This window comes from Pezoporus occidentalis, unplaced genomic scaffold, assembly GCF_034315485.1.
Source record: "Pezoporus occidentalis ecotype Australia unplaced genomic scaffold, CSIRO_AGI_Poc_V1 ctg118, whole genome shotgun sequence".
Classification (NCBI taxonomy): Eukaryota; Metazoa; Chordata; class Aves; order Psittaciformes; family Psittacidae; genus Pezoporus; species Pezoporus occidentalis.
This window is the reverse complement of record NW_026912972.1, coordinates 848,374-862,489: the sequence shown is the minus strand read 5'-3', so window position 1 is coordinate 862,489 and position 14,116 is coordinate 848,374. Positions and strand designations below refer to the sequence as shown.

The 14,116-nt window shown below is 41.7% G+C and overlaps 1 protein-coding gene across 10 annotated transcripts in view; it reads left to right on the top strand.

Moving 5' to 3' along the window:
- Positions 1–14,116, top strand: part of AGAP1 (ArfGAP with GTPase domain, ankyrin repeat and PH domain 1) — a 320,146-nt gene that overhangs the window by 124,580 nt on the left and 181,450 nt on the right. The window lies entirely within an intron of this gene.

The following is a 14,116-nucleotide window of genomic DNA, read 5'->3' as shown; positions in this document are numbered from 1 at the left end:
ATGTTATGATCATATTCATAGCGTGGCTTGCAAGCAATTAGGAATTGTTTTCCATTAGCACCACAAACTGAAGTGGAAGCAAATTCTGGGATGGGGGAAAAAGCTTGAAAATTCCTTATTTTTTAAACCCTCTGCTTTTTCTGAAAGCTGGTGGTGTAAACGTGGAGATTGTATTGCTGCATGTGTTCCACCTCAGTCAGGATCACAAATACAGTAGGAGTTTTATCATTGTCCCACCATATTAATAGGTCCTCTATCAAATATTAAGTCACTGTTGAACATGTGTGTGTCAGCAATGTCTGTATTGCATCCATAGGTTAAATCCTAGTTCTGTGTGCTGATGTGACACAGGTGCTCATCTGAAGGACTGTGCTGCTTCTCTCAGAAGTGGAGGTTGTGTTCAGTTCAGTACGCATATGTGGAAAATGACAGTATCTACCCTCCTTGTGATGTTGAGCATAGAGTATCATTTCCAATCTATAGCAATCCACCACTGCTTTAATAAGAACACAAGGTGTTTTACATACCAGCCTCCCTGAATACATGGTGGGTTTTAACATGCTGAAGCATGCTTTTAATTTTTGGCTTAGATTTTCATGTGCTGATCTATTCCTTGTCACTTTACAGTCTGTGTTAGGCTCTTGTGTTGCTGTTTGTGTCTAGTACCTTGGGAAAATATCACTGCTGCTCAATTGTCTTGCTTCTTGCAGAGCCTTACTCTCAGTAGAGGAATAGACATAAGTCAGATGTCCTGTTAGCTAGGTTGAATTACGGAAATACATCCCTATATTTTGCCATGCTGCAGTTCCTGGTGGAGCTGTAACAGAAGCTGGAAAGAGAGTGAGAGTACCTGCACTTTGACAAGGGGGCTTGTCCCAAGAGCAAACCTAAGGGAAGATGCCCTCTGCCCCTTACTATAAAACTGTGAGACCACCACCAACCTGCTCAGAGCATCACCAGAGGGGGTTTGGAGCTCCTGGAAACAAAACCTGTGCTCAGGGTAGAAAGCAGTCTGTTAGAACAAAGGCAGGAGGCAGTAGGAAGCCTGGGGGTTGTTGGTGCATTGTGCTGTGGTATTTGTAGCAATCCCTTGAGATTCCAAAGAGTAATTGTTTTGTTTGTTATTGCTGGTATCCAGCACACTGAAGCTCTTTCATCTGAGTTGGCAAACAAAAAAGCTCTTGCCAAGATGCTGATAGTGCGTTTATATCTATTAGCTTCTATAACTTCTGTCTGTTCCTGGGTGTGTTTGTGGTGTATTTAGTAACATTTATGAAAGAGAATAGCTTGCTTTTTCCTCTTATAATAAAGGGGTGCTTTTTGTCTGAGCTATCAAACATCTAAAACTGATGTAATAAACATAATCCTTTTGTAATGTTCTCTGTTGTGTACCAAACATGTTTTAAACATCAAAGTTTATTATTAGCATAGATTGTTCTTCAGAAGGGATTTCTGAAATGCATTGCAAATCATTCCCTTTCAGCTAATCCGTATGCATATGCAAATCCTATTGAACCTGTTTGCTTCTCTGGGATTAGCACTTGTGTATTCAGAGGTTAAAAGGCTGCATGAATGTATGGGGGGTGGTGTGTGCAGTAAGCCAGAATAAGTGATGGCATTAAATCTCCTGAATTCCTATGCCAGAAAACATCCGGCACTGCTGCTGTGTTTAAAATACATGGTGTTTCCTCTTTCTCTATGGAGATCCCTTGATCTGGATTCACTTCTGAAATTGAATGGTTAAACAGGGCTTGGAGCAACCTGCTCTAGTGGAAGGTGTCCCTGCCCATGGCAGGGGGTTGGAACTGGATGGGCTTTAAGGTCCCTTCCAACACAAACCAGGCTGGGATATGGTTTTGTTTGAGCTGTGCATGTGCACATGGCCAAACTCTTTCCATTGTAAGATCTAGTTACTGTTTGGTGGAAAACAAAGAATACGACATAGTATTGTATTGTATAAGTCAGAGCTAAGTCTGTAGAATATAAAACTACTTTTTGAGTAGCCCGTTTATATGTATTTTAGCATTTCATTAATTTTGCCTTTACAGGTGGTAATCTTCCTGTGATCCATGTAGGCTGGTTTTATCAGTGCATGCTCTATTTGAAGCAGTGAGCTGATGGATAGCACTGTGTGGGCTGCCTCTGTTACGAAAATTATCCTACCATTAAATGTGGCTGTTGGGCACAGGGGTCAACTACTTTTATTAAGGGATTACTAGAAAATGGAGACTCTTGCAAACTGGTTTGGTGTCAACTGGTTGTTCCCTGTGCAGACCCTCAGTTCATTAAGAACTTGGAGAGGTTTGGGGTTAAAATTCCTGTTTTCTTGGCGGTTACTTAATGCTGCCAACTGCTCTGTGTGATGGGCTCATCCTTTTCTTGCCAATGCCTGTGCCTGAGGTGCTGCAAATGTCATGTCAATAAGCTGGCTCCCACCAGGATGAGATTTAAACACACGGAGGCTGTGTAAGGAAGGAAAGAGTTTTCCTTGCTCATTTGAACTGCCTAGCATCTGAGGTTTGGGAGAAGCGGTTTCTTGATGGGTGCCGTCACAGTCAGCATGATTTAAGCCTTCATTTCCAGTAGAGCTTCTTCCAAGGAAGGATCTTTGTCCTTATGATGATGGGGTGAGATCCAGCAATGCCCGGAGAAGGGAGGGTGCTGCTGAGTGTTGCTGTGGCCATGAGCACTGGACAGAGCTGACAACACCCACAGTGTTCCTGTATGGTCAGGAGTCATCCCATCGTCTGGGGAAACCAGTGCCATCCCTTGGCAGTGGATTTAAGATCAATAACCAATGTTAGTAAGCGTGAAGCAGATGTTATAGAGAAATGGGAATGTGTGTTCATGTGGTGATCATGCATTTGTGAATTGCTTGTGGAACACCGTTATATTGGGTTTTAAAAGGAATATCTAGGACTTGTTCTCAGTCCTTGGATGTAAGTAAAGCAGTGTGCTGCTGTCAGCCAGGCTTTGCAGGGTTGGTAGCAACTACAGGGAAAGTAATATCTTGCTCAGAGTGAGTGCTGGTTCATCATCTGCAGGAGCTTTAATGCAGAAGAGTAATTATTAGAAAGCTGTTATAAGACCAAAAAGCAAACAGTTTTGTTAATAAATGTATGAATGCTTATTCCTTTTGGGTTCAGTATGGTAAACCCCAAGACTTCTCAGCACACAAGATGCTGCGTGTTACATATTGTTTGTCACGCAACAGTTAGACCTGAGTGCCTCTCTGCTAAACAGGGATAGGGAAGAGAAGTGGGAGACAAGCAAGTTTGTTACTGCGTGCATACAAGATAACAAGCTGTTAGGTACCTTCTGGAGTATCTTTCAAAGCGCCCTTTGAAAAGGCTGAAGATGCTTTTCAGAGTCACCAGAATGGTTTTAAATGTAGAGCTTGAAGGAAAATAAACCTTTCCCTGTATGCATTTAATGAAGGAACATTATTGGCAGATGCTGATGAAAGACTTTTTTCCATAGAAAATTGGATTTTGTGCATAAAACTCATTAACGTTAGTAAAGACGGGCCATTGCCAACTTCAAGTCATGTATGCAGACTCCAAGAGATGTAGTGTGCTAGAAGCACTTCTGCTGGAGATACTGTTGTGTAGAAAGTGATGGGGAGTAAATCAGCTTCAGTTTAACGTAGATAAAATTGACTTGCACTCATCATTTATGCCTCTTCTGATGGCTGATACAGTTGCTTGTGTCTTAGGCATCATAATTTACAGTCTTGAGGAAAGGTAGGTTTAGATTTAAGCTGTGCAATGGTGTAACTAATGAGAAATGTAGGAAATTTATAGCATTTGATGATGGATTGGATAAGTATCTCAACATTAATTGAAATCTGAGGACTCCCTCCTGTCTTCCAGTTTTAAAAAATAAAATCTTTTTGGACAAGCAAAACTATTTGTATTTTGGAAGCACTTTGTGTGTTTATGGAAGACATGGCTGGAATGGGAAGGTGGTAGCTTTATCTGTAATTTGTCAGTGCTTGGGTAACTAACCAGTGTGTATCCGTTGCTCACCTGCAGGAACTGATTCATTTTAGCTTGAGCAGCATCACTTAGCTACTTATTTTACAAGCTGTGTGACTTTAGTTGTCTTCATGGAATCCCAGACTGGTCTGTGTTGGAAGGGACCTTAAAGCTCATCCAGTCCCAAGCCCCTACTATGGGTAGGGACACCTTCCACTAGAGCAGGTTGCTGCTCTTCCCCTAGGGTTGTGCATTTTGGTCCCAGTTCAGTACAGGTATTTGGCTGCAGGCAGCAGTTTCTGCTTGTCTTCCACTTTTCTTCCCTATCCCTGTTTAGCAGAGAGGCACTCAGGCCTAACTGTTGTGTGACAAATTATCTGGATAAATACTTCACATTCGTCTCTCCATTAATAACACCATTGAACTGGTAGTCTCTAAAGCGATGGCACAGCTTTCTTCTGCACTGTCATTCTGCAAATGCTCCATTCTGGCTGAAGCTTAGTCTTGTGAAAATGTCTAAATTTCCCCATTAAGTGCTTAAAAAGTAATAAAACTCAAGCCATTAGCCTTCACTCCTCAGATCTGTATCAAGAGAAATATTCCTCAGCGCAATAAATCTGATCAAGTGTTCGACATTTATATCATTCGAATTCATTCTCTGGAAATGGACCTTTGAAGGTAAATTGCATTAAGTAGGGCAGTTTAAATATTTAATACAATCTTATTGTAACTGTTAGCAAATGATTAAAGTGCAAAGGGGGACTTATATGTTTTGTGAGATTGATGTTAAATGCTCTATGATGCTTCTGCTCTGGTGGGAAACTGCTTTTATGACAGCTGAATGTGCAGAAAAGCCACAGAAAACAAAACAAATACAGAATTTAGCCTTTAGTAATAGAGAAGATGACTTTATATTGCTGTTGGATTTGTGGAGAGTGTTTTTGGAGCAGGATTTATTCCACCTGTGAGTGAAGCAGCAGTCTTGGTTACAATAAGCTTTTTCTAATGGAAATGATTGTGTCTGAGAGGTAGGTTTTGGTGGCTTGGTGGATAAGTAACTCCTCAGCTGAGGTGGCTTATTTAATCTTATTTAGCTCCCTGGTGGTTTGTTTTGAGGAAGGTTTTGAAGGACAAGAACGTTGCTGTACTTCTTGATGTTGATGGTGACCATCTAGAACTTACGCTTTTTTAGAAGCAATGATGTGTTTGTGCATCCTTTGGATGTTGCCATAGTATTACTGTTGGGTTTGCTTAGCAAACTGTTTGTTCTTCCATATAGGTCACACAAAGTTCCTTCCAACTCTAACCATTCTGTGATTTATTGATATACTTGCTTACCTAATCTGGGGAGACAGTGATTTGCATCACAGTTGGGAGTGAGTGATACACAGTGTTAGTCATACCTGTGGCATTGATTCAAGATATTTAATAGTGAGTCTTATTCCTAACAATTTTTGTGCCTGGTAAGACAGGAAAAGTTGCTGTTTCTGAAGAGCCAGAGCGGAAATACGTAGCTCAGTGAAAGCATCACAAAAAAACAAAGGTACGAGGAAGGTGTGTTTTGAAATTGATTTTAAGGAGAATTGTATGACGTCTTCTAGACACACTAACACTGAACTTAGCCTGTTGTAGCTGAACTCAATTATTAACTGTGGTGGACATGAAAAGGTATTTTTCAGTATAAAATGTGTGTTCATACATGCATTTCCTAATTACTTGTATTATGAAATAGCCAAATAGATCTTGGAAACAATCTGCATCTGAGGAGCTGTAAAATTGTTTTAGTAGGGTGAGATAATGGTGTGCCTTAGCAATAAGATGCAACTTTAATACTTTTGAGAATCCTTTGTAATCACACAATAAAACCACTGACTTCTTTGTAATGTGGGTTATGTTGGCAATTATTTTTATTCCATTAATGAGTATTACATGAGTAGCCTTGACTTTGTTCCACCCTGAAGGTAACTGTTTATTATAGTCAGAATTTAAATCCCTCAAATAAAAGGAGCAATCACACAATAGCTTCATATCCAGCAAATTAACAGCCCTACAAGGTAATGGAGACATAAATGAAGACAAATTTGTTTTAATGTAATGAGATAAAGGGAATTCAGGTAAGAATTGGCTCCTGTATTAAAATTTGTCTTCCTATTTTGGGAGCGACTTTGAAGCTTTCACTGGATTAATCTTAAATAAGCTTTTGTCTAAATTACAGCTTTATAGTAAAACATATACCACAAGGAAGACAACGAGTTAATCAGACAAGGCAGGTTTTTTCTATCATTGTATCGTAGTCATTCACAGCTAGCCAAGGATTTTGCTTCATGTTAACACACTTGCTTGTAACAACAACTATCAATATTAATACTTAAGAGATCAGTTTGTTTGCATGATTTTACCTGCATAGTGTAGGAAGCTGCTTGTCTTTCCATGGCATGAAATCATGGTGGAGATGCCTTTGTTCTTAGGCAGCTATTTTAATAGCATGTTACCTTTTGACTTGCCAGCTGAATCATAGGATCCCAGCCTGGTTTGGGTTGAAAGAGACCTTAAAGCTCATCCTGTTCCAAGCCCCTTCCATGGGCAGGGACACCTTCAACTAGAGCAGGTTTGCTTTGGCATTGGCATTGTTTAATACCATGTCTCCTGTAGTTTGTCTTTCTTGAAGTACCTGTTTTCATTTGTTGAGTCTTTTGAGCCTGCAAAAGCAAGAAGTTTCACATAGCAGAAATAGAGTGATAGCACTTAAAATGTATACAGTGGTTTACACATCTCTGTGCTTGCCAGGTTCTCACTGAGGCAGAGGCATGTCCCATGTGAAGTACCTTGCTTCACCAGAAGGCTGTGTTGAGATGCTTTCCTTTCTAGATCCCACATAGGTGCTTGGAAAGTACGGGGAAACAATAGAGGAGTGAAAGCTCTCTGCTTTATATGACTACCCAGCACTTCAAAGTTAAGTGTGGTTTAGTCAAGCAGTAAAATCACAGGTATCATGCATGTATATAAAAAGACTGTTTCAAGAAGCAAAGCTTTGTAAACCAAGCACATTGTGCTGTAAGACTTCCTAATGCTTTTGGTGCTTTGCACTATAGAAACTGTTACTGTTTTGGTCAGATAGTTTGAATCTTGCTCACTTCCTTTTCCTACTCTTGCTGGTCATGCTATAAAGTGAAATGGAAGTTAGTTAATAAGAGTGTCAAGTGGATTTGTGTTTGGTGCAGAATCATGACTCATCTCTACACGTGTGGCTTTACAGCGCACTGTTTGTGCAACGAAGAATAGGTTGAGAAGCGTCTGGCTAAATGTTGTGCTCATACTACCTTACTGTTGGACTGCAGCATAAGCCAGATCACTGGAAAGACCTGGGTTAAAAAGTTCTTCACCTGATTTTCCTGCTAGAAGTGGTATCTGATGCAACTACAGCCTCTATTGTGTGCTGCTTTCATGCATCTGCTTGCCTCAGTTTTGCATAAAGAGGTGCTTGCACACAAGAACACAGTGTTAGACTGACTGCTAATAATGTTACATGGAATGCCTTCATCATTGTTGGCAAGAACTAAAACAGGAAAGAGTTCTGAGGATGAGACTTAGGGTTTTTTTTTACATATAATGGGGATGTCCCTTGGCAGAAATGTCCCCTTCAGCAGCACAGGAAAATCTATTGGCAAGACATGCAGGACACATGCAATACAAACTGGCTTCCCCCCAGCCCAAAAGGAGACAAGAAATACCCCCATCCAAGCCCAGATACTAGAGGTGTTCAGCACTCATTTCTGTGTTATAGCACATTATGCCAGGCTGCCCTTGAAACAGAGAAGTATAAAAGTTGCCTTAAAAATGGATTGAATTCAAAATAACAAGCACAATGGCCTTAATAATGGGTGCTTACATTAATGTTTCCCATTCAGAAGCAGTTGTGGTTAGTGCTTGCTCTTGCAGTTATTACTGCTTCGCCTCTAATATGTAATTGTGGAATAAATTGATTTTTATTGAACACTTACTTATTGTAAACATGGAATATGAAGCATAAATCTGCACATTGTTCAAACCAGCTTGCAGAGACCCTTTAGCCTGCTGCATGTGCAGGCACTGAGTGCAGGGATGTGCCTGGATAATGTCAGGGGGTTGGAACTGCCTGATCTTTTAAGGTCCCTTCCAACCCAAACCAGTCTGGGATTCTAACAAAGATGGGGAGGAAGCAAGAGATGAGCACATCAGCTCCAGATGGGACACAAGCAGCTTGGGGTCAAGCTGGATGGTGGTGTTCTTGGTTGTCCTCATGTTCGGTGTCTGAAAATAGAGGGTGACGATTGTGATGTTTCTGAAGCTATTTCCCTTCAATTTAAAGCACAAAGACAGTTGTTTTTACCTTGTCCTTGTGTAAAACTCCCTTTTCACAATTGTTATCATTTAAGCAGAGAATCCAATTTCTCAAGAAAGCCTCATGATGAAATGTAAATATTCTCAGACTTAAAAGTACCACTGTGGCCTTTGACTTTACAGTGAGAGCACGCTCTTGTCAGAGGTGCAGTACAGTGCATGTATTACTTAGCCTTCCTTATAAATCACCATCTTATCGAGCATCTGGTTTAGCACCGGTTGCAGTAAGGTTATTATTCTATGCATTTGGTAGGCAGAGATCTTTTGAAGGCCTGTAAGTGCATGAGATCGGTAACCGTCATGAGTGTTGCTCCAACACGCAAGTTTGCAAGAAGAGTTAAAGTTTGTCATAGGGTTTCAAAAAGCCAGCTTTCCTTTTCAGAAATCTGGCCCTTCAGCTTGGCAAGAGCATTGGGGTTTAATGGCACTCATTCTTCACCTCTCACAGATCACTCATGTGAATTGAGCATTTGAATTTGAGACGTGATGTTGTTTGTCGTTCAAAGTGATTTCTGTGTATGGGGGAGTATTGCATGAGATGAAAGTTAATCTTTGTGTAAACTTCCAGTTGTTTTGGAGGGCTTTGTGGGTTTGGGCTTTTTTTTCCCCTTTCCCCCAGCAGTTATAATAGGTATTCATGAGTGTTTATCCTTTCTGTTGTTTTTCAGTTCAGCCATGAGCATTCTGACTTCAGCCAAAAGCTATTTTCTGCCTGTCAGTAAATGGAAGCAAACATACTGCATGATTCTTGCCTTCCCATCTCTTGCACAGAGTGGCAGGTTTTCACTGAGGCCAGTGTTTACTCACTGCGTTGGACACACAGTGAGATGAATGGTCCTTATACATGTTTTCATGAGAAACCAATTTTGGTTTAAATTGGTTGTAATTCAAGACAACTGTTTGCATCTCCTAAATACTCTTGTACCGGTGATAACTGAGAAGAGAAATATTGCCAGATGTTACAGGTATTATATTCCTGGAGTCTTCCCTTTTATTATATCAAGTGTTCCTTGCTTAAAGAAACAACCACACAAAGGGTGCAGTGGTAACTGCCTTTTGGGAAAGAGCAGTGATCAGACTGTTGATACCTCTGGACATTTTCCAGGACCCATGTTAAAACTGAGGAGAGATCAGGTCTGGGCTAAAGGAGGTTTCCCTAAATGCATCTATTGTGTGATGCAGAGATACTTTTGTGCATTCAGTTTCAAGAAGTGCGTTGCTAGATGAGACAGCCTTACCTTGTGTCTTGAACTTCTTGTAAGGAGCCTTTTCCCCTCGGTTCTCTGCCTTTCTTGTCCTTATACTTGAATGAAGCTGTGCTAATGAGATTTGAGAGACCCGGCTGCCCCCGCCAAAGCAGCCTCACACGGCACAAGGAGTTGACATGTGAACAGCCCTTTGAACCAAGGAAAGACAACTCTGTCAGAGCAGTTACTCTGGCAACAAGATTTCTAATGGTGATTAGCTCCGAAACAGAGCACAAAGAGGAATCACTTCATTATGGAGGCGCAGCTCTGGGTTTCGGGGAGAGGAGGTGACCCGCTGTTCCTCACAGGAGTGAATTCAGGCTTCTCCTTGTCAGCCCCACATAGCTGATCATGGGACAGGAGAGCTGTGTTAGGCAAAACTTAGCATCCAGGTATTTTTTCCCCACATGCCAATGGCGTGGTGATGGTGGTGGTTTGCATGCAGATCTGCTGAGCCGGGGTGTGGGAACATGGCTTTACAGCTCAGAGACTGTGAGCCCGGGTAGGTCCTTCCAATAGGCAAGCCGGAGAGAAGTTAGCAGGAGCCACTTAGAAATAAGCGGTTTGACTAACAAAAAGTAGTATTGGAGATGAAAGTGGCAGGGGGTGGGAAGGTTAATTCTGTTTTGGTGAGCTAGGTCAGGCATGGAAGAAGAGGCATTCAGCTCAAGAGCTTTCTCTCCAAACTTGGACCTTTTATTCATCTTGCACACCAAGAATTTCACATGGGATTAACAAGGCCTTAAAGCAAAGCGTAACTTGTAGTCATCCTGCCTTGTGAAATCAAGTTGAAATGGACAAGAAACAGGCATCAGTCTTCCCCAAAGACCAAATATTTGCTAAATACCGGCTCTAAATATCCTTGGTATATCCCTGTTTATTTGCAGAAGAGTTCTTGACTTTGCAAATGAACTTTGATTGGCTTTTTGTACTGCAGATAGATGGCTTAATATAAAAATCTCAGTATCCGATAGCTTAATTGCGTATATAAAAGTAGAGAGAATGCCATTGATCTTGAAAAACAGTTGAAATGCTTGTCACTGTCTTGATTATTTTTGGTCTCTGCCACTGACTAAGTCAGTATTCATCTGTTTTAGAAACCTATCTTAGCAAGTATGCTTACATGAAACTCGGAAGCACTGAATCATCTTAGGGACGAGATGGAACCTGAAAGCTTTGGGCAGAAATATTTCTGCTTTCCTGCATTCTCTGCTCCCTTTGTAGCCTGTCGTTTGGTTTAATTGTGGAGCTTCCTCTGGCCTCACATTTCAATTACAGACACTTCAGTATTAATCTGACAGTTTTGACTCTTGAGTAGCCTTTAGTTGGTTAATGAAGTACAATAGTTGGCTTTCATTAACAGCAGGAAGATGTTTAGGTACGGCCACAACTTGCGTCAGGCGCTCCTGAAGAACACTATTTATTGCTGTATGTTTTTCAGCAGTGGTGGTACTGGCCAGAAGTCGTGCTTTTGAATATATTTGTATGTACACAACAAAGCTGCTCATAAATGCAGCGTGAACTTGGAGAGAATTGTAGCTCTGGAAATAAAATGTGTTGGTTTAAGGGTTTTTCCTACCACTGCTAAGCAGCTGATGAGTGATCACTTTGAGTCTATTACAAAGAAGTAATAATAGAGATGGGTTTGGGCTGAACAACGAATTCAGCCTGTCTGTTCTCTGCATCTGGTGTTCATTCTTACAATTATGGTGTGTTTCTCTCTTGCTATACAAGCATTTAGCTGTGGGGGTTTTCCTCCCAAACTTCCCATGTCTGAAGGCACCAGCAGGTCTGTGGGGTTTTCATTTTGAGTTTGGGGTATTTCAGGATATTCTTTGTGGAACAGAAGATGCGGAAATGGATTGTGGTTGCTCCAGCACTGGCAGTGTTCAAGGCCAGGTTGAACACAGGAGCTTGGAGCAGCCTGCTCTAGTGGAAGGTGTCCCTGCCTGTGGCAGGGGCTGGAACTGGATGAGCTTTAAGGTCCCTTCCAATACGAATTAGTCTGGGATACCCCACACCATAGGTCATCATGCTCAGCATGTAAAGCTGGGGGAAGGAGAAAAGGGGGACATGTGAAGTGATGGTGTTTGTCTTCTCAAGTCTGTTATGCATGATGGAGCCCTGCTGTCTTGGCTGAACACCTTCCTGGCCATAGGAAGTTCTAAAGGAATACCTTGTTTGCTTTGCTTGTGTCTTCAGCTTTTGCTTTCACCATTAAACTGTCTTTATCCCAACCAGGAATTTTCTTTTACTCTTCCGATTCTCTCCTCATCCCCACCTGGGGGAGGAAGCAAGTGGCTGGGTGGTGCTTAGTTTCTGGCAGGGGTTAAACCACGACAGTGCTGACCCCCCTTTTATTGGCTTCTGATGGGCAAGATTTAGGTTTCATCTCCTCTCAAGGTAGCTTTAGAAAGAACACAGTAGGTCTTTTGACAGGCCAGTGGTTGCTCCACAGATGATCAGTCACATCTTTCATATGTCGCAGACTTCGAAGGGTCAGGGTCCTCCTTTAGATACTTGTGAAGTTTGTATCTCCATCATATCCAAGGGCAAGTAGCTCTGAGCACTTGAATATTGAATGTGGTCTAATTATGGAGTGACAGCTACAGGACCTCAATGAAAGAAGCAAAAACTGTTTGGTGGCTCAAAGCAGAGTAGGTTCCCTAATGAAGAGAGGGGAGACACGGAAGGAACTGTGCTCAGGCGGAATGTTAGGCTTGTTGCTGAAACGGAGGGGGAATTGGGAGGGTTTGGCAGCTCAGAAGGGGGTTGCCATTAAGGGGACACTTTTTTTCTAACAGACACATTTTTCGAACAGAGGGAATGGGCTGTTCTAGAACTCACAGCACAACTCCAAGTAGGGAACATTAGAGCTTAGGCTGCTATTTGACCTGTTTTACAGTGCACAGGGTAAGTTACCCTTTGTGCTGCTCTGTGTAAGGTTTCATTCCCAGCCGCTTTGTGAGTAAGAGTAATCCACACATCAGTAATTCCTAGTTCTGGAGTCATTCACAGTTCTAGCGTAACAGCTTGTACTCTTCTTTTTGCATTTGAAAACTTATTTATCCTCTTTGTGTCTGCTTTTGTAGTACTCGGCTAGCGTTCCCTTCGTGTGTTTGAGTAGGTGAGTTCAGCCTGGCTTAGGTTATATTTTCTTTGTGCTTTCCTCATTCGGCAAGACTGCATTATATATGTTAATGTGCTGCTCCAGACACACCTGTATTCAGATGGAAGCAAAGAGGTAAATATTTCCCTTGACTAACTACCTCTCCCATGAGAGAGTGGATGCTTTTGCTGGGAAGGTGGTTTTCATTCACATGTGGGTTTTAATTCAGTTTTGGTCTTAATTTAGGTCTTTACCGTGTACGATGAAGACAAATCCATGTGCATATGCTAAAAGCTGACCTTCGGTTTGCTCTTTGCATCCACTAATGTGTTTTAAAATAGTTGAATACATGGTTTCCAGGCTCCAGATCGATAAACCAATGGGTCTGAAATGACAGAGTGCCACGATATTCCTCTGTAATTTAAACATGATTAGCTGATGAAGGTTATGATCAATATGCCAGGGGAAGATAAATTAATTGATATCATCCTTTCAGGATGATAAGAGGCCTATTGGAGGTGGGATGTAACTAATGAAGCTGCTTCTTCATATATAGGAGCCATTTTTTACACGATGTGTTCTCACTAAATCATGGCTGTGGCATCATTCATTTACATGAAAAACAGAACCCACAGACCAGTTTATTATTAGCATTGCATTCATCTGAGAAGAAATTGTGCGCTTCTGCTGCTGCCCAAGATCTCTGCCTGTGTTACAGTGTATTGGGGAAAATAATGGTGGCGCTTGCATAAATATCTTCCTGTATTTTCTGAACCAGACAGATTGAATGCTGTTAGTTTCATTGCAAGCAGCTTCTGCGTGGCTTTTTAAGTAGATGCCAATAACTGGTGCTGTTCTGCCTCCCTGGCTGGCTTTGGTGGAGGCGGTGCAAGTGACTGCAGACTCCTTTGCACCAGTTGCATAAAGTGCTTCACTTCATGGAGGTGACTGCATGCAGTGAAGCTGAATTTAGTTTCTTTCCATAAGGAAATGGGATGGGATGGGGTGGGGTGGGTGGCATCACTAATCAAGGTATTCTGTGCCAGGAAACCTTCATCAGTTTTATTATTCCAGTTAGTGTTTGTTTCCTAAAATCATGTATCCTAGAATGGTTTCGGTTGGAATGGACCTTAAATGCTTTAAGTTTGTGGTTTCCAAAACTGATCATCCTGATGCAGTATCCAGTAAGGAAGGGAAGTTCACCTTATTTTCCTCAGCAGCAGCAGAGAATACTCTCCTTGTAAACTAAACCAGCTTGGACTAGGAGTGAAGCTTTCCTAATGGACATCTTTCCTCCTGTGATGCAGGACACCTTTCAGGACTGTACTAGTAAATGGCAGCGAGACACACTTGAGCCTGGTTGTTGTTCATCTTTATGTTCTATCTGCAAGGAGGATATTCCA